Source organism: Triticum dicoccoides, chromosome 2A (genome assembly GCF_002162155.2).
Source record: "Triticum dicoccoides isolate Atlit2015 ecotype Zavitan chromosome 2A, WEW_v2.0, whole genome shotgun sequence".
NCBI classification, from domain to species: Eukaryota; Viridiplantae; Streptophyta; class Magnoliopsida; order Poales; family Poaceae; genus Triticum; species Triticum dicoccoides.
This window is the reverse complement of record NC_041382.1, coordinates 395051036-395076628: the sequence shown is the minus strand read 5'-3', so window position 1 is coordinate 395076628 and position 25593 is coordinate 395051036. Positions and strand designations below refer to the sequence as shown.

At 42.2% G+C, this 25593-nt stretch overlaps 2 long non-coding RNA genes across 8 annotated transcripts in view; one reads left to right on the top strand and one right to left on the bottom strand.

Annotated features, from left to right (window-relative positions):
- LOC119354675 overlaps positions 1-4946 on the top strand; it is a 5693-nt gene extending 747 nt beyond the window's left edge. Inside the window, exons 2-3 of one of the 2 annotated variants that reach the window (XR_005171160.1) lie at positions 3154-3230; positions 4484-4946. This is a non-coding gene — a long non-coding RNA (uncharacterized LOC119354675). Of the gene's footprint in view, positions 1-3153; positions 3231-4476 lie in introns of both variants that reach the window. The other variant, XR_005171159.1, reaches the window with a different exon arrangement.
- Positions 4947-21451: 16505 nt separating this feature from the next.
- LOC119354673 lies at positions 21452-25320 on the bottom strand. Of its 6 annotated transcripts, XR_005171156.1 has the most exons (9): positions 24928-25320; positions 24740-24838; positions 23875-24436; positions 23769-23794; positions 23551-23619; positions 23243-23391; positions 23002-23140; positions 22698-22854; positions 21452-22586 (listed from the first exon to the last, which is right to left on the bottom strand). It is a non-coding gene; the product is annotated as an uncharacterized LOC119354673 (long non-coding RNA). The 6 variants fall into 6 exon arrangements; XR_005171155.1 differs by having other exon boundaries at positions 23769-24436; XR_005171153.1 differs by lacking the exon at positions 23769-23794.
- Between the last annotated feature and the right edge of the window lie 273 nt (positions 25321-25593).

The window sequence follows — 25593 nt, the reverse complement described above, 5'->3', positions numbered from 1 at the left end:
GGGGGGGTGATTTTGGGCAAGTTGATTGAATAGCGTACTTTTGTTGCCTGGCACTAGCGCATGAGTTGCCTGAAACTAATGTGGTGTGAGATTTGGCAGGGAATCAATCCAACATTCAGGTGTAGCTTTTTGCGATGTTATGAATTGAGTCACAATACTCTAGGATTTGTCTGATTCATACTACGTGAGTTGCTTCGACCACGTGAGCAGTTTTTTTAGGGGTGGGGGTGGTCGTTAGTTATGATATTGAGTCCTCAATATAGCTGTTGACATTTTGGTACCCTTGATATTGTTTTCAGACTACTCTCTGTTTATACTTTCCATTCTGAACTTGCCTAATAGGTGTTTCCTTAGTTGCCTGTTATTGTCGTTGTTTTTGCCTAATAGGGTTTGTCAACTTGCTTATGTATTAGTGCCCCATCCACCATCGGCAACAACACTCTTTTTCTCTTCGTGCGAAGAAGGAAGCAACGTAGCTAGCTTCTGGGCTTAATTGATTAATTTGATTGATAGTAATATGTTCATTTTGGTACTCTTGATTATTAGTTATAGGCTTATAGCTATTTTTTTTGTCATGGTGATTACCGGTGTATATTGATGTGTGTCGAAATGGAACTACAATTAGTCGATTAGTACTAGTATAAAAACGTGCAATATAATTTGTGAGCGATGGCTTGGGTTTGTTTGACATGCCCATTTTTACGGATGAATAAATTAAGTTTTTAGGGGTGTGATAGATGATTATTTTTGATGCACTTATGCATATGTACTTATGTATGTATGTATGTACGTATGTATGTAACACTGTTTTTTAGATGAGGCAGATCATTTGTCTCTTTCAAACAAACAAGTTTCAAGAAAAAGGGACGAGTGAGATAGGTGGTTCATCACCTAGCCGGCTAGGCATAGATGGGGTGCAAGGGATGAGTGATAGGTGGGACGTGGAATTTTTTGCACCCAGTTGATGGCATTTCAAGAAGAAGGCAGAGGGGTGTGGAGGCGGGCGTGGGATGGGGTGGGCTGCCCATTACGAGTTTCTACCTTTTTCAATTTGTTTTTTATAAACCAAAACCTGGAGTTTTGCCTGGATATACTATGCAAATTGCTTAGATCAGAGCATAACTTGCCTACAACCACAAATGCATTTACCCGGGGACCACACTTGTTGATCCACAACATAGAGGTCCAGATTTTTTTTCCTGAAACTTGTAGGAATTGCCTTCTATCTACTAGTAGTTGCTTCTTACTTCCACTTTTTAAATCTTTTTTCTTCGGGGCAAGCAAACTAATGAATTCGCTGCAAAACCTATGGAAATTGCCTACAAAACAAGTATGAGTTGCTCTCGCCGTATTCGTCATGGGCATAGCACAGGTATGTGTCGCAAGCTTCGGATTCGTGTGTTGTTCTCGCTGTATTGGGCGAGCGGCCGTAGTAGTTTGCCGCAACTGCAGGATGGGGTGCGTTTCAGGGGTCCGTTGGCGCGCCGATGGTGACGGGGGATGGGGAGAGCTTTGAGGTGGGATTTTAAGACGACGTAGGGAGGCGGATGTGCGAGAGGAAGGGCTTGGGATGGGGTTGGGGACACGAGGACCATGAAGCGCATCACCGTGTAGGAGAGGGGCGAGATTGATTTGCAGGGGGCAAAGGGAGCGAGGGGGATGTAAGCTTCTTTTTTCACTTTTTTTAGTTCTTATGATAATTCAGAAAACACACACAGATCAGGGTTAGTCAACTTCAATACAGTAGGCAACTACAAAAAAACTCTAGGCAAATCCCCTACAATAATAGGCAAGTCACACATAAAACTCCAGCAAGCCCCAACAGTTAATCTCGACACTGATCCATCTCCTGCCATCGAAGAGCATCAAACAGAGGTGCGTAGAGAAAATATATAACCGAAATGATATTTTTTTTGCAAGATGTTTTTATCCCAGGTTTTTTTCTCTTTATTTTTTAGAATGACGCCCACATGCTCTCTGGGTTTCTCTGCAGGCACAGAGCAGTTTGCCCATTATTGAATACAATTGTTAGAGAGGGACAAAGGAAATCGTGATCCAGGGGAAGCGTCCCACATATATCAACATGAATGAGAATCTATCCCAAGAACTTGTGCCCATAATACCCATAATTGGGTACAAGCTGAGGGTAAACTTGGTTGATTCAGTTCTTATAATAATTCAAAAAGCACAGACATTCTGGGTTAGCCAACTTCAAAAACATTAGGCAAAAATAAAATAAGTATGAGCAAATCACATGCAATAGTAGGCAAGTCACACATAATTGGGTACAAGCTGCGGGTAAGCTTGTTTTCGTTTCACTTGTTTGATTCAGTTCTTATAATAATTCAGAAAGCACAGACAATCTGGGTTAGTCGACTTCAAAAACATTAGGCAAATATCAAAAAAGTGTAGGCAAATCACATGCAATAGTAGGCAAGTCACACATAAAACTACAACAAGCCCATGTAGTTTGGCAAGCAGATCCTCATTTCTGTACTTGCAAGTCACACATTAAAATTGTTTGCAAACCCCATATAGTTGTCAAGCAAGTGGTGCTATTTCTCTGGTTGTGTAAAATATCTAGCATTTTTTAGAGTAGTGAAAGTCAGGTAAATGACATTTTAGGCACACATTTTTAGGTGGCAGGGAAGTTTTTGGGGATGATCAGAATTATGGAAACAAATTTGACACAAGTCCCATGCAGTGGTCAAGCAAATCCTGATGTTTTGGATTGTCGCAAGTCACATATAAAATACCTTACAAGTCCCATATAGTTGTCAAGCAAGTCATGCTTTTCTCATAGGCACATATTTTTTTAGGTGGTACGAAATGGTTTTGGGATGTTCAGAATGTGGAAACAGACTATTCACAAATCTGTTTGTGTCTGCAATATAATAGGCAACTCACACATAAAACTGAAGCAAGTCCCATATAGATGTCAAGCAAATCCAGAATTTTGGTATTCAAAGCAGGATCAAAGCCAAACTACTTATTTCATTGTTTCATTTTTTGGTCCTTAGTTTTTCATCATAAAATATGACACAACTTGCTTACACGGTAGCAGTAAGTTGGCTAAAAGATTCCCAATAAGTTGTTTTAGATCCATATACAAGGTTACTTAGTTTACTTTGTTTTGTTTTGTATTTTTTACAGGTCCCACCCAAATAAAACATGTTCAAAGCTATCAAAGTAATGCCCAAGTAAGGAAACCACCACCAGCTACTCTCCAGGTAATTTCTCACCACCTACTCCAGAGACTTAGTTGTTTTACTATCTAAGAAAGACCTTGTTTTCTTTTTTGGAGCCCAGCATGCCAGTACACGTAAACAAATCTATAGATGTTTTGCTTAATGGTAGCACTTGATTTGCTTTAAACAACCTCACTACTTGCCTAAAGTTTTGGGGAATACATGACTTTGCTCACTTTTAACCCATTTTCTCTTCTTTTAAAGTGATCAAATAGTTGCTCACAAACTTATTCTTTCTACACATAAAGTTTTCTAGCACCCATGAGCACACAGGGAGTTCCTTGCTGGTAATACCTGTTTTTTTTGCCTAAACAACCTCTATAAGTTGTTGCTTTTTTTAAAAAAATCTAACACAATTTTTGGTTCAAAATTTAAGTAAAACAAGAGTGGTCAGGTCAATACACGACAACAAAGCTACAAAATTTTGCTTAATGGTAGCACTGAATTTGCTTAAACAACCGCATGACTTACCTACAGTTTTTTTGAGGGGATACATGAGTTGCTTACTTCAGTCCACTTCTTTTTTTGCTTAAAAGTGCTCAAGTAGTTGCTCACAACCTTTTATTTTGCACATTAAGTCTCTACCAGCCTAAAGAATATAGGAGTTGCTCGCTGGTAGCATTGTTCTTGCTTAAAAACAACCCCTAAAAGCTGCTGACAATTATTTTTGCACATTAAGGGGCTGTATGGATTGCATCCTATGGATGCCACACCAAAAAATTGGCATTGACCGGACGTAGGCTAGCTGTTTGGTTGGTAGCCAATTTTTTGGTACGCCCAGGCTGCATGCGTTCCCTAGTTCAGTTTCTCACCAACTCAAGGGCAAGACGTGGGCGGCTGAATAGTGCGCCAATATTTTGGCATGCCCATGATTTGGTAGGGCAAGGTTGGGCAGCATCCAAACACACCCTAAGTCTCTAGCACGCCCATGAGCACACAAGAGTTGCTCGCTGTCAAACATTGTTTTTTGCTTAAACAAACCCTACAAGTTGCTGCTTTTTAATCCTAAGGAAAACAAACCCAGTGGTTGGCAGGATTTGCTTAATCACAAGAGTTGCTCGCTGTAAAACACACATCTGTTCCCATAGCAAATCTAAGGAAAACAACATGGGTTTCTCTGAATATACAAACAAATTCAGTAGTTGTCAGGATTTGCTTATTTCTTGCTTACGAAAACCACTATAGTTGCTCACTTCTTCCCCCCTTACTGTGTTTTTCTTGCAACAAGGGCGCAGTGCAAAATCCCTGCAGGAGATTAGAGAAACAAGGGGAAACACAAGGAGACAAAAGTTACACCTTCTCTCGATCTATTTTTTGGCTGTAGATTTGTAAATCACTACTTTCTTTAGTTTTTAACCTCTAATGGCGCAGGTCCTTGTGATGGGGTGGAGCCAGGGGAAGTGTTTCGCTGCTCGTCCTACTCTTTGCGATCAGGAGGAGAGAAGCATGAGAAGTGCAGCATGTTTGCGTCTTGCAGGGTGGGTGGGGCAGGCAAAGGGACGCAGGAGACGGTGACCCCTTTCTTTCCAAATCTGGAGCGAGGGGGGACCAAAACATACCAAAAACAGGAGGCTGCCAAGGGGCGCTAGTGGGCAAAGATTGCTCGCTAGACGCGTCCTTTTTTTAAATATGCGATTTTTTTAAAATAAAAATAATTTTTGAATACACAAACATTTTATTAAAAATTCTCTTTTTTAATGTTTGGCATTTTTTGAAGTACCAAATTATTTAAAGTAGAAATAATAAAAAGGAAGAAGAAAAAATTTAAAAAACGAAATTTAAAAATAGGTTCTAGTCTTTTGTGCTATGAGCGCTTGATGCACATTTCTTGCTGTAGGAAAGAAATTTTTGCATGCCTTAGGAATGGTAGCTTCCGCTGTTTAAAGATCAATATCGATCTTTTTTTATTAAGCAAACACACATTTCTATACTGAAAAAAGCTTTCGCCCCGCTTTATAAATAAAGCAACCACCGAGCACAAAGTAACAAGGTTCCAACCACACAAACACACACACACAAAGCCACCACAGGCAGGTCTGACAAACACACACACAGACGAAACCCAGGTTCAGCTGCGGGCACAGCACAACAAGCCCAACACCGGCGCAAGACACACACAACAAATGTAACGGCGATGGCGAGGTGTAGAAGATCTAATCCAACTCCGGAGGTGGTGGGGCATCCGGAGAGCCATCGAGCGAAGCTGGGTGATGATGGAGGTGATGACGTCCCTCTCCCGGGGACGGCTAAGCGGCCGCCAAAGCTGCAAGTAACCAGACCATTTGAATAAAGCGTCAGTAGCACGTCGAAGAGGAATGCACTGAATCACAAGTTTATTCCTAAAAGTCCACAACGTCCAGGTTAGCACCCTGATGACCAGCCACCTAATGTGGCGAACTGAGGGAGCTAACGCCTGGAGTTCGGTGAAAAGAGCGGGGAAGTTGTTATGGTCCCAACTTCCACCCACTATTTTGCGGAAACAACTCCATAGGAACCGCGCGGACACGCAGGTGAAGAAGATATGGTTCGAATCCTCTTCAGGCCCACAGCGCGGGCAGCACCCATCCCCTGGGCCGTCGCGCTTCAGGACCTCCACGCCAGATGGGAGGCGGCCGCAAATCCACTGCCACAAGAAAATTCTAATCTTCAAGGGGAGCCGAATCTCCCAGATGGTGGTGAGAGCCTCATGACCCAGCGAAGGTGTGATGGCTTGGTATAGAGATTTGGTGGAGAATTGCCTAGATGTCTCTAGCCGCCATCTGGCACGGTCTTCTCCAACCTCAAGATCAGGCTCGTGCAACGCGATCCATCCCAGCATCTCATGCCAGTCCCCGTTCTCAGCCGGGCCAAACGCTCTCCGAAACGCGAGTTGCCCTAAGTCAATAAGGGCCGTCGCGACAGAGATCCGCGGGTCAACCGCGATGGAGAATAGGTCGGGAAAACGTGCCGCGAGGGGTAAGTCTCCAGCCCATCTATCGAACCAGAACATCGTGGAGGTGCCCGATCCAACCGCGATCGAGGTACCGATGCGGAGGATCGGCAGGAGCTGTATAATGGATTGCCAGAACTTACACCATCAATGTATAATCCATTGCACATGTTTGGCTCTTCACCTAGAGATATTGGCTCCAATATAAGTAATATACAACAGAGTACTAGCAAACATTGGGTTCCAACTAAGCTCACGCTTGAGGACAGGAGGTGTCACCGCATCAGCTCACGCCTAAGGACAGAAGCTGTCACTGTTCTTCATCCCAGGGGTCTCATACTGTCCACCACCACCAGGGACGACTCCCTGTAGATGCTTTGATCGCTTCAGCGACCATCACACAGATGGGAGCCTTGTGCACCAGGCAATGGGTCCTCTTTGTCATGGGATTGGCATGTCTTCCCATCCCCAACATTCATTGTTTTTCCGGCCTGAAGGTTTTGACATAAACAAGAAACTCTGCCATGAAAAAGCATGAGCTAATGATTTTACTACAAAACAGACATTTTGTACCTTGTCGGTAAAAGCCATCCAGCTCTCTTCAGAAAGCTATATAACCAAAACTTCTTATGTGATCTATGCCTCGGTCTGTTAGATGGTATCTGAAGCTTGAGTCCATGAGGTTCCAAACAGAAGGCAAACAATGCAGGTTTTGGGGTAGCCTTTTTCTTGGTAACCCTACATTCTGTTTACTGCTGATTCCCATTCATGTAGCTGCCATGTATAAATCTTCCACATAACAGGCTGAAAATGATAGGAAGTAAAATCAGATGGAGTATGAACTCCAGTATCAACATTCTCTGTTGGGTTGAAATGATACCATTTGGTAACATATGAGCATCATAGCTCAAAAGTGCCATTTTCAATCATTTCCTTGAAATCATGAGCTTAATTATGCTTCTATAAATTCAACATATAGAAACCTACACAATATTAAGAACAAAAGTACTGACATGACCATGCACTTGCTTGGTTGCAACTTAATAGAGCCCTATTGAAACAGAAACTCCATGTATAGTTACGCTACACAAAAGAAGCTGCCTTCTAAACTATTCGAAGTAAGACGACACAATGATGCTTTGTTTTACTCGATTGTTACAAAGAACATAAGATTTTTTTCCCCTTTTGGGACCTTATGTTAAGCGCAACCCTCCACCAGTTGCAGAGTTGGAATAATTTCAAGGAAATTCACTTTGATTATCAAGACAAAATATGACAGGACAACGTTTGGATAATGAGATTCTCAGCGAAATTGAGGGTCCCATATTTTTTTAAACTGTTACCGGGGGGGAGGGGAAGGCTCCCCACCTGAATATATTTCAAAAAGATGTCACCAACAAGGTTTATGCAAGGCGAGAGGAGAAAAAATCCCGCCACAATCCGGCATGGATTTTTTGGTCCGCCTTTGAAAGGCAGTGTGACCAAAGAGCGAGGACTGCCCTAATTACATCATGTGGGGTTTGGTTTACCCCTCTAAAGGTCATCGCATTCCGTGCATCCCCAAATTTTCCAGAGCAGTAGCAGCAGAATGAAGGGCTACACCGGCTGCGGCAGGGTGGGGTGGCATGGCGAGCTCCACAGTTCCACAAGCTGTGAGGAACATGGCTGTAGCCCAAGTGCATCCCATATGGCAGCAGCAGCGGGGCAAGCAAAGAAAAGGTGAGCACGATCTTCCGGCGCACCGTTGCAACGGGGACAAGATGACGACTCGATGATGGACTTATGGTGTAGATTGGCTCGAGTGTTAAGCCTGTCAAGATAGAACAACCATCTGAACACCCGTACCCTGCTAGGAACCCTCGAGTCCCGTATGTGGGCAAGGTTTGGGTCAGCCATATGAGAGGTGAAAGTGCGTTAAGTCGACTAGAGGGGGGTGAATAGGTGATTTTTACAAATTCGTCACTAAGGAATTTCAGGGTGAGGAAATTCCTAAGTCACGAACTACTAGCAGTGGAATAAGTACTCATATGCACACATAACAGAACAGAATCACAGTCATCATGATGAAATGAAAACAAGCACAGAGTACACAAAGCGTAAACACATGATAAGCAGACTGAAGACAAACTAACTGAAGAAATTGAACTGAGGAAATTGAGAAAGTCTTTAGTCAAAGTCTTCAAACAGTAACGATCAAGTACACAACTCGGTAATGAGGAAATGGAAGGGTTGAGGAAATAGAACCAGTTATCTCGGTGAAGACAGTGATTTGGTAGACCAGTCCCAACTGTTGTGATAGTTGTACGTCTGGTTGGAGCGGCTAGGTATTTCTTTGAAGGTGGCTGAGACCAGTCAAAGTCCTGCTTGAAGCCCATCTGTTTAAGATCTTATTCACCGTAGAGATGAGATAGAACAGCCCAGGTGCGATCAGATACTTCATGCAAATAGTAATGGTTCTTCTTCACTGAATTCTGAGTGATTCTCATGTTCTGAAGAATTGAACCAAACTATCGCTTGACCCACTTATGGTTGTGATCGAACTTCTGGTGAAGACCGAGGAGAAGCTCATGATCAGTCATCACCCTTGGAGCTGTGCCTTGAGGATTTTTCTTTAAAGCATTAGCAGCAGAGTCATCATTGATGGAGTAGGATGCAGCTTTGCGGAACTGTCCATCCAATGGACGAATGCCTTCATCAATAATCGCCGTCGCCTTGCCCTTCTCATCAACTGAGGAAAATTTCCGCTTGAGGACTTCAATAGGGGGCAAGCAGCTGCCATGGTTAAGAGTATCAGCCTTGAAGTTGGTTTAAGACCTTTATCTAAGGAATCTCATAATCCAAGGAGCGTAAGGCTTCAATTCAAATGGTGACAATGCAACATTGGCCAGAGTCCTCATGAAGAAATCATGGTAGTTGATTGGAACGCCCTGGATGATGTTGAATAGCATATTCTTCATGATGCCAACGATCTCTTCTTCATTAGAGTCATGGCCTTTGATTGGACTCAGGGTCTTGGTCAGAATTCTATAGACAGTCCTTGGCACATATAGCAATTCCTTCACGAGGAAATTGATTCTTGGGGCTTGACCAGGCTTCAGCGGCTTCATCAACATTTGCATGTAATGATCAGATAGCTCAGTTTCATGGTAGATGAGCTGCGCACCTTCAAGGGGAGGACTGACACACAGGGCATGAAGCAATTCAGAGGCTGGTGCTTTGTAATGTGTGTTCTCTGTCATCCAGTCCAACACCCATGAATTCACATCTTCAGCATTGCCGGTGATGTGCAATGTAGCGTAGAACTGAAGAATTAGCTCTTCATTCCAGTCACATATGTCGGTGCAGAAATTCAGCAGCCCAGCATCGTGAAGAACACTAAGGACTAGGGTGTAGCAAGGCAGCGATTCCATATCCACATGAGGAATATGCTCATGGTCAAAGATCTTGTCCTTATCAAATAGCAGTGAAGAGTAGAAGTTCATATGACTTGCGATCCAGAAACGCTTGCAGCAAAGATGAGCAGAGTCATATGGGTTGTAGTCAGTGAACAATACATGTTCATGAAAGAAGTCATCAGCCTTGAACTTCTGCTTCTTTGAGAAGGGATTCTTCGGCTTGGGATGAGGAGTATCAGTTAATGTCTTCACAGCCTCAGGAATCACAGCCTTAGGAGCCGCGGGCTGAGGAATTTCAGTAGCAATATCTTCAGTGGCAGCCTGGGTCTCAATCTCTTCAACAGCATTAACATCAGCACACTAGTGGCTGGAATTTCTTCAGGGATGGTAAGAAGAGACGCTTGAGGTTCATCAGAGCCCGTATGAATTTCTTCAGTCTGGACTGGGGAATGAGGAACCTGTTGCAGAGGGGTGAACATTGGAGAGTTAGGGTGATGACTTTCCCAATAGTCATTATTCAGAACAGGAGTGGCGCTTCCAATGTCCACGTCTTCTTCTTCTTCTTCATCCATTTCTTCAACACCGGCCTCTTCAGCTGTGAACTGAGGCATGGACGATGATACCAGTGGGGTTGAAGGGATGTTATCCACTTCAATTTCTTCGTCCAACTGCTCTGACGAAGCAGCAGAAGGAACATCTTCATCTGATCCACTTGGGATCTCATAATCCTCACCAAAGGGAACAATTTCCTTTGATGGCATACTTGAGAGAGGAACAACATCTATAGGATTATCATAGGAGGTTGTCAAAGTCTTCGCCTTCTTGGGTGCAGAAGACTCTGAGGAAGCAGATGCTTTCCTTTTCTTCACTGCTGCTCGCTCCGTAGCTTTGGTTTTCTTCACTTCTAATGCAGAAGGAAGAACATGACTTCGTGTTGGTGCAAGAGGAGCAGAGGAAATTGGTTCATTTTCTTTAGGCGCAACTGATGTAGTCGCCCTGGCTTGTTCAGTGTCTTCAGGCGCAGTGACAGATGCTTCAGCTGGCCTGACTTGTTCTTCAGGCGCAACACTAGTGGTTGCCCTGGCAATTTCATCAGCGGCTGGAATAGCTTCATCAGACCTGGTACTTTCAGTTTCTTTAGCAACCTGATTTTCATCAGCGGTGCTGGCATGTTCTTCAGTAGGCTGTGCAGATGCTTCAACCTGAGGAATTTTAATGTGTGTTTGAGCAGCAACATTTGACGTAAATCCCTTCGCCAATTTGACGAATCTGACTTTGGCTCCAAGCCAGTATGCATGGTAGGTATCAAATTCATCACTGCGGTTTTTGATCTCAGCTTGTGTAGCTACAAGTTCATCAGTTGTCATTTTGACAATGTTCTTTTTCAGAAAACACTCCTTTTTGTAATGAGCTTTCTTCAACTGCCTGGCCTTCTCAAATTTCCATTTGTCTTCGCCGATGAAGGCGGTCAGCATGTGACTTTGGCCAGGAGTGAGCTTGAAATCAGGCATAGGAGTGTTGGGGTCCTTGTGCTGGAGATCAATGAAGTCCAGGATCAGCTTGGGATCCAACAGAAGAGGCACATCTGTGCCTTTGGCTCTAGCGGCCCTTTGCTGTCTACCTCTGATGATTTCTGCGAGTTCTTCATCATCAACTTCGTCTTCACTGGACGGTACTTGGAAGGCTACCTGCTTCTTATGAGGACTTGGTCTAGTGCCTTGTCCAGCAGTAGCTTTGGTCTTCAGCAAGGTGGGGCCTGTTAAGGACAGTGGAGGAGCTGAAGAACTTGCAGAGGCTCCTGAGGCAATTGAAATGCCTGTGGTCCTTTGACACGAGGCAAGATGCACAGGTACTGAGGACTTTGCCGAAGGAGTAGAGGGCTTTGCAATTGGAGGCACTGGAGCAGCTTGAGGAATTTGCCGTGAGGGCATTGATGAGCTTGGCCATGAGGGCATTGGTGAAGAGCTGGGTTTGCGAGCTGGCTTCTTTTGCATAGACTTCCTTGGCTTGCTAGCAGAGGCCTCAGCAGCGACAGCAGCAGAGTCTTCGTTGAATTTCCTTACTGCTTCCTTGGCCATTTTGGCCAGTTTAGCTTGCTTCTTAGCCCATTCGTCAGGATAGTCCTCACCGCGCTTGAGGCTAGTGGGATCAACAAGTTGGCCTGGTGCCAACGGAGGTCTTGGGCAAGGAGGGTGAAGAGCGAATTTCTTCATGTACTTTGGAGTGACATAACGGTATTCCCTCCATTCCCGTGCCCATCTCCTTTCCATCCTTTGGATGCGCACCTTGCGTTGATTCTTGTTCTCCTTGCCATACTTGGCTTCATCAGGAGTACAATATTCTTCATAGATGTCATCTGGATCTCAAACGCTGTGTTAACTTCCGGTTTCTTGCCTCCCTTCTGAGGTTTCTTGCCATCTGCCATTTTCTTCAGCTGAGGATTTTGAACAATTGAGTTCTCTGAAGAGTTATGTAATTTGTCTTCGAGGAACGCTGCAAATGAGTTAAGTTGATGAGAACCTAGTGATTCAGCAGCGGACATATGTACCTGTGAACAGATTATAGGTGCGAAGAATTTGGAGAGGTCATATGCGTTCTTAGAAGTTTTTGCAAAAAGAACAAGTTTGAGGAATTTGACCAGAGGTGTCTTGAGGAATTTCACTAAGCATTTTTGACTTAGGTTCCAGAGTTGTATAGATTGAAAATCCACACAATTGAGGAATCTTGAAGAAAAAATATAGCTTAGAGAAACAGATCAAGAAGAGATGCTTGTGTGAGGTGTTTAAAGTGTGGAAGTTGAAGAATAAACACCTTTTGAAGATTTTGTAGAAATCATCAGAATCAACAAGAACATTAAAAGTAACTTTTAATTACCCTTGACGAAGAACACGACGAACTGAGAGTAGTAGATTGGAAGTTCGTCAGTCCAGATCTTCCACACCCTAACTTGGCAGAGGAAGACAGCTACAGCGGCGGCGGAGGGAAGATATCCGCGGCCGGCGCGAGTATGACGACGACGAGGTTGAGGCAGTGAAGCTCTTCCTCACCGGCGATGATGAGAGTAGCAGCGGCGCTAGGTCTTGAGAGCTCGAGCGAGGGAAGTGAGGTCGAGCAGGGTAAATGCAGTCTAAGGAGGGTGAGGGGTATATATAGCCGAGGTAAAAAACCGCTTGCCAGAGGAAATTGGACGAATGTGCCCCTGACCTTCTCATCCTAGCGACATGTGTCACCCACGTATAGAGCGGTGGAGATCGTGGGTGAATAGATAAATTCTATTGTGGGATGTGAAACGGTTTGAGCGGCAAAAGCCAAAAATTCAGATTAGAAAGTTTTAACGATTCGTTCGCAAATTCTTCAGCTGACAAGGACACAGTGAAGATTTTGAACGGGTTTCAAATAGAATGCACATGACGAATTTGTGAACAGACTGGGTTGAATATAGCATAGAGGGGGAATGGTTCGATCACATTTACTTAGCAGAAAAGGCAACTTGAAGATTTAGCAATAAGTGAATGCTGTGGAGGACATAAAACTCATATATATATATATATATATATATATATATATATATATATATATATATGTATGCATGTATGTATGTATGTATGTATGTATGTATGTATATATATGTCAACGAAGAACAACGACGGAAAGAGTGAAGACTATGCAAAGTTGAAGAATTTGAACAACTGAGGAATTTCAGAACTAAAAAACTCAAATTGAAGATTTTCAACTTTTGTTGGTGGCGTAACCCACCGTATAAGAATGATGATCTCAGACGCCGCGTACAATTGTCGTAGGGCTCGGAGAATCAAATTCTTCGTTAATTTCTGCACACTTAGAGGGTTAGTCTTCATTGATTGAAGAAAAATGTTACTTCGTGTGTTGCACATCCAAGTCATCAATTTTGTAATAGTGTTAGGATGTGTGTCCTTTTCAAAGGACATTCGAAGATTCTAAGATATTTAGCTCACACCACAACTTGCTAAATCTCTTCTCATCCAAGGGCTTTGTGAAGATATCAGCTAGTTGTTCTTCAGTCTTCACGTGCTCGATAGAGATGTCGCCCTTCAACACATGATCACGAAGAAAATGATGACTAATCTGAATGTGCTTTGTCTTCGAGTGCTGAACTGGGTTATGAGCAATTTTGATGGCACTCTCATTGTCACAGTAGAGAGGCACATTCTTCACATTGATGCCGTAGTCCTTGAGGGTTTGCTTCATCCATAGCAATTGAGCACAACACGAACAAGCAACAATGTACTCAGCTTCAGCAGTAGAAAGTGATACACAGTTCTGTTTCTTCAAGGACCAACATACCAAGGATCGTCTGAGGAAATGGCATGTGCCTGATGTTGACTTGCAGTCCACACGATCACCAGCATAGTCAGAATCTGAATATCCAATGAGATCAAAAGCCGAGCCTTGGGGTACCATAATCCAAGTGTTGGAGTATGAGCTAGATATCGAAGAATATGCTTCACAACCTTATGGTGTGATTCCTTCGGTGTAGCTTGAAAACGGGCACACATGCAAACACTAAGCATAATATCTGGCCTAGATGCACATAAATACAATAAAGAGCCAATCATGGAGCGGTATACCTTTTGATCGAAGTCAATACCATTTTCATCAGTGCATAGATGGCCATTTGTAGGCATAGGGATTTTGACGCCTTTGCAATCTTGCATGCCGAATTTCCTCAATACATCCTTGAGGTATTTCTCCTGAGATATGAAGATGCCGTTGCGCTGTTGACATATTTGAAGACCTAAGAAGAATTTCAATTCTCCCATCATAGACATTTGATATTCTTCACTCATCATATAGGCAAATTCATCACTGTAACGTTGGTCAGTACAGCCAAAGATGATATCATCAACATATATTTGGCACATGAATAATTCATCATCATAGGTTTTGGTGAAAGAGTTGGGTCAAGTGAACAGGGTTTGAAGCCTTTCTTCATGAGGAATTCCTTCAAAGTATCATACCACGCCCGAGGGGCCTGCTTGAGGCCATAGAGGGCCTCATTGAGTCTGAAGACTTTGTCAGGATGCTTTGGATCTTCAAAACCTAGGGTTGAGCAACATATACTTCTTCCTCAAGCTTACCATTGAGGAATGCACTTTTCACATCCATTTGATATAAGTTAGCATAAGAAAGCAATATGCGAATAGCCTCAAGTCTAGCAACAGGTGCAAAAGTCTCATCGGAATCAATTCCTTCAACCTGTGTGTAGCCTTGAGCTACAAGCCGTGCCTTATTCCTCACCACAAGGCTATTTTCATCTTACTTGTTGCGGTAGATCCATTTGGTGCCGATGATATTGTGCTTGCGTGGGTCTGGTCGCTTGACAAGTTCACAGACATTGTTGAGCTCGAACTGATGTAATTCCTCTTGCATAGCTTGAATCCACTCAGGCTCCAGAAACGCTTCATATCCCTTTGTGGGCTCTGTGATAGAGACGAAGGCAAAGTGCCCACAAAAGTTAGACAAATGTGAAGCTTTTGAGCGTGTGAGAGGACCTGGTGCGTTGATGTCGCTGATGATTTTCTTAATCTGCACTTCATTTGCGACGCGAGGATGAGTGGGTTGACGACGAGGAATTTGCTCAGCATGTTCTTCAGAGCCATTTTCTTCAGGTGCACCAAGATGATGTTCTTCAGGATCTGGAATGACTTCTTTAGCAGATTCTTCGATAGGAATGACATCCTCAGTAGCCTTGAACTTGATGGTTTCCTCAGGCGACTTCTCATCCTGTTGATGATGTGGCATGCAGTATCAATTGCCTCAATCCAGAAGTGATGAGGCGTCTTGTATCGTCAAGCATAGTGTGAGCCATCTCAACAAGAGTCCGATTCTTGCATTCCATGATGCCATTCTGCTGAGGAGTACAAGGAGCAGATAACTCATTAGTAATACCAAGTTCATCAAGATAATCATCAAGACCCGTATTCTTGAACTCGGTCCCATTATCACTTCTGATGTGCTTGATCTTCACACCAAAGTTGGCTGAAGCCCTCAAGGAAAATCGTTTGAAGACTTCCTGCACTTCACGTTTGTAAGTGACGATATGCACCCATGTATAATGAGAATAGTCATCAACAATAACAAAGCCATATAGAGATGCTTCATTGGTGAATGAGGAATAGTGATTAGGGCCAAAGAGATCCATGTGAAGCAATTCAAATGGACGAGTGGTAGTCATGATAGTCTTTGCGGGATGCTTGGCCTTGGTCATCTTTCCAGCTTCACAAGCTCCGCACAGGTGATCCTTGAGGAATTTGACATTCTCAATGCCAATGACATGCTTCTTCTTCGCAAGCGTGTGCAAGTTCCTCATGCCAGCATGACCAAGTCGTCGATGCCATAGCCAGCCTGCTAAAGCTTTTGCAAGTAGACATATAGCAGGTTGTCCTGTAGAGAAATCAACAATATATAGATCTCCTCTCCTAAAGCCTTCGAAGACTTTGGAATGGTCAGCTTCCATGATCACAACAGAAAGATACTTGCTAAAGATAACAACCGTATCAAGATCACAAAGCATTGAGACTGACATGAGGTTGAATCCTAAGGACTCGACAAGCATGACTTTATCCATGTGTCGATTCTTTGAGATCACAACCTTACCTAGACCAATACCTTGCTTTTGCCTTTGTCAGCATAGGTGATATGCTTTAGATGAGATGGAGATAAGGGAGCGTCCATCAATAAGTTCTTGTCACTAGTCATGTGATTTGTACATCCACTATCGAGGACCCACTCAATGGCTTTGGGTTGATCATCCTGCAGATGAATTAGTGCAACTTACGAACTCATATATTTCATCAGTGAAGAATATGAAATCAATTTCATCAGATCAAATCCATCAAGCAATAGAACAGATATAGCAGTATAAGGACGTGAGAAATGAAAATTCATTTCCTCATGATTAGCTTGCGTCCTTTCAAGCATATTCCAGGTCTCCAGCAAATTCTTCAGACGTTTAGGTTCATCTGGAGACCTGACCCCGCACAAGAGACTAGATATTTTTCTTCATCGAGTTCATCATTCTACGTGCTCCATAAGAGAAAGGTGGCATAGATGCCAATCCACTTCGTTTCACATAAGAGGAGTTAGGGTAAGCATATGAATAAGCAGAGAAATACTTCGAGGACTTATGAACATAATGATTTGAAGAATAATGCACATATTCACAGCCCTTAGATGTTCCCTGCGAAACAGAAGTGTTAGCACGATGATGTTCATATGAGGACTTTGATCCATATGAGGAATTTGATCCACGTGAGGAATGTGGTCCATATGAGGACTTGGATCCATATGAAAACTTTGGTCCATATGAAGAATTTGATCTGGGGTTCCTATTCTTCACAGGTGGTGTCATGATAACATTCACCTGAAGACTTTCAAGTCACCTTTTGGGAACCCAGATTTTCTTCATAGGGGGACCGTTCCTGCAGTTAGTGCCAACATATCTAGCAAATACTTCACCATTCTGATTTTTGAACAGCTTATAGTTGGAGTTAAATGACTCATCAGAAGAATATGAAGATTCACATGTAAAGCCAGATAAAGTGGATGGATCTACTGGAGGTCCCTTTACAGCAACCCATGAAGTTTTGGGATACTGCTCAGGCTTCCAGTATGTTCCATCAGTATTGAGTTTCCTCTCAAAGGCAATACCCTTTTTCCTAGGGTTCTTGTTAAGGATCTGCTTTTTAAGCACATTATAAAGAGCCTGATGCCCTTTGAGGCTTTTGTACATGCCTGTCATATACAATTCCTTTAGCCCTGCATTGTCAGTGATACTAGCAACATCCTTAGATGAGGAATTAGTGATAGCAGAGACAGGTGAAGAATTTGCAGCAATAAAAGCATTTGAACTTTCAGGTGAAGAATTAGCAGATTCACGTTCAATGCACTTCAAACATGGTGGAATGAATTCTTCCTGAGCAGCGCTGATCTGTTGAGCAAGTAATGAATCTCGGTCTTTCTGAAGATCTTCATAACTCACCCTTAGCTTCTCAAAGTCTTGCTTTCTTTGAAGAAATTCATAAGAAAGCTTCTCATGATCAAATAAGAGGGTGTTATGATGACTCTGAAGGTTATCAAACCTGGACTGAAGTCTCTGAAGACTTTCAGTCAAAGTTTTGGTGCGATCCATTTCTTCACCCAACATATGATCGCTTTTGTCTAGCATATTTTGAACCTTTTCAAAAGCCTTTTGTTGTTTCACAGCAATCTTAGCAAGTTTATAGTAGCTAGGCTTGAGGTTTTCATTAGATTCATCCTCACTTGATTCAGAGGAGGGATATTTGAGTACCTTGGCACCCTTTGCCATGAAGCAATAGGTGGAAGCATAGTCATCGCTGTCGTTAGCCGTGTTGGAGAAGTCATTCTCCTCAGAGTTGAAGATGGACTTGCTGACGAATGCAGTAGTGAGGGATAGGCTCGCCACACCAGATTCTGACTCCTCAGATGCATCTTCTTCCTCATTTTCCTCAGATTTAGCCTTGGAGTCCATTTCCTTGCCAATGAATGCCCGAGCCTTCTTGGAGCTACTCTTCTTGTGAGATGAAGACTTCGAGGATTTTGATGTTGAGTACTTTGAAGATTTCTTCTTCTTCTTTGAGTCATCAGAACTGTAGTTCTTGTATTTCTTCTTCTTTGATTCCTTTTCCCACTGAGGACAATCTTGAATGTAGTGACCAGGTTTCTTGCATTTGTGGCAAGTTCTCTTTTTGTAGTCACGGGATGAAGAATCTGATCTCATGTCATCATTTCTTGAGGATTTACCAAAGCGACCACATCTTGAAAACTTCTGGAATTTTCTCACGAGCATTGCTAGATCCTAGCTCAGCTCTTCAGGATCACCAAGGATGCTACCAGAATCCTTACCTTCAGATTCAGATACCGCCTTGGCCTTCAGAGCACGTGAGCTGCCATACCTCGGTCCATAGAGATCTCTCTTCTCAGCAAGCTGGAACTCATGAGTGTTTAGCCTCTCGAGGATATCAGCGGGATCAAGTGACTTGTAGTCTCCATGTTCTTGTATCATCAGTGCAAGGGTGTCAAATGAGGAATCAAGCGATCTCAGCAATTTCTTCACCACCTCATGGTCGGTGATGTCAGTGGCACCAAGTGCTTGAAGCTCATTTGAAATGTTAGTGAGGTGATTGCTACTTCTTGAGCATGTGTTGGTTTTCCCTTGAAGAGGAAAGGGTGATGCAGCAAAGTAGAGTAAGTATTTCCCTCAGTTTTTGAGAACCAAGGTATCAATCCAGTAAGAGACTATGCACAAGCCACCTAGTACCTACACAAACAATCAAGAACCTTGCAACCAACGCGATAAAGGGGTTGTCAATCCCTTCATGGTCAAACACAAAAGTGAGATCTGATAAAGATAATAAGATAATATTTTTGGTATTTTTGTTGTATAGATTGGAAAGTAAAGATTGCAAAATAAAATAAAAGGAAACTAAGATTGTAGATTGGAAACTTATATGATGGAAAATAGACCCGGGGGCCATAGGTTTCACTAGTGGCTTCTCTCAAGATAGCATCTATTACGGTGGGTGAATAAATTACTGTCGAGCAATTGATAGAAAAACGCATAATTATGAGAATAACTAGGCATGATCATGAATATAGGCATCACGTCCGTGCCAAGTAGACTAAAACGATTTTGCATCTACTACTATTACTCCACACATCGACCGCTATCCAACATGCATCTAGAGTATTAAGTTCATAAGAACAGAGTAACGCATTAGGCAAGATGACATGATGTAGAGGGATAAACTCAAGAAATATGATATAAACCCCATCTTTTTATCCTTGATGGCTGCTGCCCCTATTGTCACTGGGAAAGGACACCGCAAGATTGAACCCAAAGCCATGCACTTCTCCCATCGCAAGAAAGATCAATCTAGTAGGCCAAACTAAACTGATAATTCGAAGATATTTGAAAAGATATCAAATCATACATATAAGAATTCAAAGAAGAACCAAATATTATTCATAGATAAACTTGATCATAAATCCACAATTCATCGGATCTCGACAAACACACCGCAAAAGAATATTACATCGAATAGATCTCCAAGAAGATCGAGGAGAACTTTGTATTGAGAAACAAAGAGAGAGAATAAGCCATCTAGCTAATAACTATGGACCCGAAGGTCTGAGGTAAACTACTCACGCTTCATCAGAGAGGATATGGTGTTGATGTAGAAGCCCTCTGTGATCGATTCCCCCTCCGACGGAGCGCCGGAAAAGGCCCCAAGATGGGATCTCACGGGTACAGAGAGTTGCGGCGGTGGAATATTTGCTTCGTGGCGAACTTTTTTTTCACGAAAAAACAGGACGAAAAAAACCGATGAAAAAACTGAACCAGGAACACGGTTTTTTTTTTCCTTTTCGAAAGAGGCACGCCCGTGCCTCTAACGAAATTACGACCGTGCCTCTCGCGGAAGCAAAACCGTGCCTCTCGTGAAAGAAAAAAAATAGAAAATGCGTTTTTTTTCCTTTTCTGAAAAAGGCACGCCCGTGCCTCTCGCGAAAGCACACCTGTGCCTCTGGCGGAAGCAAAACCGTGCCTCTCGCGAAAGAAAAAAACAGAAAACGCGTTTTTTCCCTTTTCGAAAGAGGCATGCTCGTGCCTCTCGCGAAAGCACAACCGTGCCTCTCGCGGAAGCAAAACCGTGCCTCTCGCGAAAGAAAGAAAAAACAGAAAACGCGTTTTTTTTTCCTTTCCAAAAAAGGCACGCCCGTGCCTCTCGCGAAAGCACAACCGTGCCTCTCGCGAAAGAAAAAAAACAGAAAACGCGTTTTTTTCGTTTCTAAGAGGCACGGCCGTGCCTCTCGCGAAAGCACAACCGTGCCTCTCACGAAAAAAATTACATTTTTTTGCGCAAAAGAAAATTCGAAATTTTTTTTTGGTCGAAAAGCTAGGGAAGACCGGTAGAAAACCAAAACATCAAAAAAACCCAGAAAAAAACCGTTTAAGAAGCCGAAAACGCATGCGTAAAAATAAAATAAAATTACGGAGGGAGCGCCCAGAGCACGACACGTGGCGAATGGCTGTGAGCGCGTCAAGTGGCGCTGATCGTCGTGAGGCTCCCGAAGGAGCGCTCATTAATTAGTTGCTCCCGTAGTATACGGCAAATCCTATTTGACGCAGGCGTCAAAAAGGAGGAGCCTTCGCTGAAGCAAGTCACCACTTGGGCCGGCCCACGTACGGATTTCGTTCGCTGTTGTTTTCCTTGTTTCTTACGGGTTTTTTTTCGTTTTTATTCTATGGTATTTTTGCTTCCAGTATTTTCACTGTTTTGGCCGGTTTTCAGTTGTTTGGTTCCAGTTCTCTATTTTTCTGTTTTGATTCCTTTTTGTCCTTTTATTTTCTTTCTTTTACATTTCCTTTTTTACTTTCTGTTTCTGTTCTTTCTTCTCATTATTGTGTATTTGTATAAAAAGTTCATTTTGTTTTACAAAAATCTGCGATGTATTCAGAAAATGCTCATCGTATATTATGACATAGTTCACCTTGCACTGTAAAATTGTTTATTGTGTATTACAAAAATGTTCATTGTATATTATTAAATTGTTCATTATGTATTACAAAATTGTTCATTGTATATTATTTAAATTTTTAACGTATATTAGAAAATGTCCATTGTGTATTACAAAAATGTTCACTAGGTGTTAGGGCGCGCTCGTGGCACGCCTCTTGAGGGGGAGCTGGGCGGTGTCTGGTTGTAGTCGATCCTTTAACACTCTTTCCTATTCTAATTAGCGTTTGGGATGATTGTTTTAATTAACAAACTTAGCGGCAGAAATAGAAATATATATACAGAGAAAGGACATTATGAATCTGAACATGAAACATCTGACTGAGAATAGTGCACTTTACATAAGCAACAACATATGTTTAGCATCTTGAAAAGCATGTGATAAGAGGGCCAAAAGCAAACCATAAGTTATCACAGGATAGAGCATAATTAAGAGTATTTAGTGATAGATTATATTGACACAGGGGATGCAGTGTCTTTGATGGTGCATCTAGAGGCGGTGCACGGTGAAAACCAGGCAGCGCTTTGAAGTGATCCTGAAATGAAATGTACAGACGTCTCCTTCACGAATGTTGGCGCAGCGACGAAACTCTGACCAGATGGTGGTTATAGTGGCCCTCTTGTCGGAACTAACGTTAGAACACCAGTTTCCAAAGCTGAAATACAAAGTTAGTTTCAGAGAAACAACATAGTTTAATATTAATAGTATATCACGTAATTACTCATCCGTGTTTTCCATAAGAAAATACATTATCCTGCTAGAACAACCTAGCTGTAGCAGTAAGAAAACTACCCAGCAACACATATGTAGGAGGTGATTATCGAAACAGAAGGACTGATAAATTTAGCATCAACAAATGTATAAATTTTTTTGTTTTCAAATTCATAGTTTAACTCGAAAGCAAATAAAGATGGGCCAGAAATTAACATATGTTAAACTGGTGCTGCCAACAGTTCTATAGTTAATTGCTAATCATCAATCTAATCTAATTTCACCGCATACTCTGTAGCACTGAAAGCATAATGCTGAAGTGACAACAAATCCATATCTCCAAATATGACAACTGTTTGCAAAAATTCTTCTCCAGGATAAGGAGGAGCATCAAATAATAAACATAGATCCATGCGGGTAATATAAAATGCATAGGTCCAACATATCTATTAATCCATCTAGCTAGAAGCCTAGAACTGCATATACATGTTCCAAATCAGTGAAATAGCAAGGTCCAAAACACAAAATCAGATCCATGACTATGTATGTGTGGGCTCCAGTCACAAATATGTTCAAAAAAATATTAACCATCGGTCGGAACCAGTGTGAAAATTCAGAGATGTTCATGGCATTCTAGAAAAAGGATAAAAGGCCTTCCTTTGCCAAACCAAACGGACATGGCTTGCTGATCCAAACCCGAGGAGCTCCCAAATTCTCTATGTTCTGCTGCATCAGGGTAGAAATGAAGGAGAAGAGACATGAGAGAACAAATCGCTCAATTCATCAGGACCACAAAAAAGGTTCTTCGGGAATATATATGTTTAGAAAAGCACATACCACTTTGTCTCCCTCCGAAAGCCGCCACGAGCAGCACCACAATGCACGTCGAGAGCAGCATGGTGGTACCACCCACAGGCTAACCCATGCCGCCGGCCACGCCTTCGCGGCCTTCATGACAGTGCCCATGTGATCTGTAGCGCCTCGCGGGGAAGATCTGCAGAACAATAAAATATACTACATTTTTAGCATTATATTTATGTGTACTTGATGTAGAGAGAAAGCTACAATAATACATGGTTCTTCTAATTGGTAAATCTGCTTGGATTATAAACATCAACCAGATTGGTGCACAACACTATACCTGTAACATATGCATCAACTTTGATTATCTAATATGCACCAGATAATACACCCTATGTATCTTTCTTTATAAGAAAGATTCCCATCACCATCAGATCCATGTTTACTTCCCTCACACGTTTCAAGCCCTTGACATTAACCTGAATTCATGCAAAGCGAGAAAAATCAAATCCAAGGACATCATTAGTTGTCACACTTAGAAGTGGGATAAATCATGGGATGACAAATGAAATAGAACAAACCTGTATAATCCTACTATTCTTGCCATGCAAATCAGGCAAATACTTGAAGCAGTTTAGGTGTACAAATCACCTTGGCAGCTTCGCTTGTCTCAAGCAAACCATGTGTCAACGATTCAAAATCAATAGGCTTCAATTGTCCTTGATTAAAACTAAGGTTGAAGAGTTAATATATCTCAGTCATGGATGAAATCATCAAGGTGGATTGTAATAAATGTTGCATTCATCCAGTTATAAGCTGGGTCAAAGTAAACATTGCATTCGCTAGTTTTACAACAACAAAAAAGTGTGATCTGGTTAGGATCAAGAACCTGTCCAGAATAATGATCTGCATCTCTTCCTATTCAAGCCATTTGAAATCTCATATTTTGCAAATCCTCCTACATCATGCAAATAAAGATGTTGAACCAATAATATGGTGCAAGACAAAACATTTTGATTACTACTATAATGATAATGAAAAAAATCCATTGAATTTTCATAATTTCTGTAATATTATACCCAATCATCATATAAACATTTTTATTACCTAAAGATGTAATTGTCTATGAAGATCTAATTCATCGTTGCAAAATTATAACATGAGTTAGCTCCAAAGCATTCAAATTTTGAAAGCAATTTCCAGGCACAATTACCTCATTGTTGATAAAGATCATCCTCGATGAAACACCACAGTTTGATGATAATTTGCAATCAGATAAGAGAATTCAGTTTATGCTGATTAGAACAAGGAAATAACATATCTAAATCCTGATAGAAACTTTGTTTTCAACAACAGATCTAAAATGTGATCCAAATTTTGTTTTGCTTCCACTTTTCTGGTTTGTATGTACTCCGGAAATGGTCGGAACTGCTAATAAATGTAAGAGACCCTTCATTGACACTGATTGGTTGTTGTTGAGTAAAAAATAGAAAAATATATGCAGTGTTTCATACACTCAATGGTATAAAGTCTATGGTTCCATTACATTGCAAGGGTAATATACTATTAAGCATTCAGACAAGAAAGTAAGAAGCATGCTCCACGAAATCGGTTACTTGTACAGTAATCATGAATGCCCATAGTTCCATCTGACCTGGGATTTTGATCCCGACATTTCATGGGTTTTCACTTTGAAAATAACCAAAGACTAAAAGGAGTCAAACCTGTTGATTGACGCGAGGTCTCTCCGAGCTTCCGATTCCTTTTCTACAAAACTTTTTCCACAAGAGTGTTAAGATCCATATATAATTTGCCAAACTTAGAACTAATTGTATAGATTAAACATCACAATCAGGATTTTAGAATATGAAACAGGGGAATAAGATATAGAGTTTTTGAAGAATCTAATAGCAGTATCACACAACTGATGCTGCAAAATCCGAAACATCTTACTTCAGCTAAAGCTCAGGTACATGGTCAAGGACAAGAAATCAATCAAGAAAAAATCAGATATGCTGATTCATGTCGTTAAAGAAATCTTGCTTGCTGATCACACAAGTGAGTTAATTAGTCAGTACCTTCGAAGCACTCAGTTTGCTTTATGGACATGGCTTCCATGAACCCAAGCTCATCTACATGGGAGATCAGAGGTGTCATTCCATGGCAGCGAAGCCCACCTACACAAATGGTTTGCATCAGTGAACAGAGCAGGAAGACAATTAATCGAAACAGACAAGGAGTGCTTAGAAGTTGCAATGGTCAACACCTGCATGGATGGGATCGGGGACAAATTCGTGGCTAAGGGTACGCATCTTCATCAGCGGCGTCAGCCCGTGCGTGTGGTCGTGGTCGTAGGCGTAGATGCCTGTGGCGTGCCGGCCCCGACCCCGGGTCTGGCCGGAGAAGCGCCTCCTCCTCCTCTTTCTCCTGTAGCCGACATGGAAGAGCGCCTCTTCCTCCTCTGGCATCCATGGCGGCGAGACCACACCTGGATCCCGGGAGATACCCGCACATGGTCACCGACGGTGGAGGGGAATGGGGAGCAGATCCGTTGCGGCAGCGTCCTCCCATCTGTCCTCGTCACCGGCAACAGCGACCTTCAGGCGATGGCGCCCGAGCAGAACCGCGACACCATCAGCTGGACCACGGTGCTACATAGTAAAAAAAAGGAAATACAATACATCAAACGGTGCCTTTAAACATAATATTTCCAAGGATACTATGTAATTCAACAGCAATCATGAAAAGAATATGGAGAATTAAAATTGGCTCTAGCCTTTTGAACTACCAATTACATACAAATTACAGTACATAACTAATACAGAAGGCTCTGGCGTCTCATTGACCTGACTGTCTTTCTTCTCTACATGCTGCACTAGGATAAAATGTCACTTTTCATTTCTTTTCAAAGAAGTACAATGTTACAGTTACA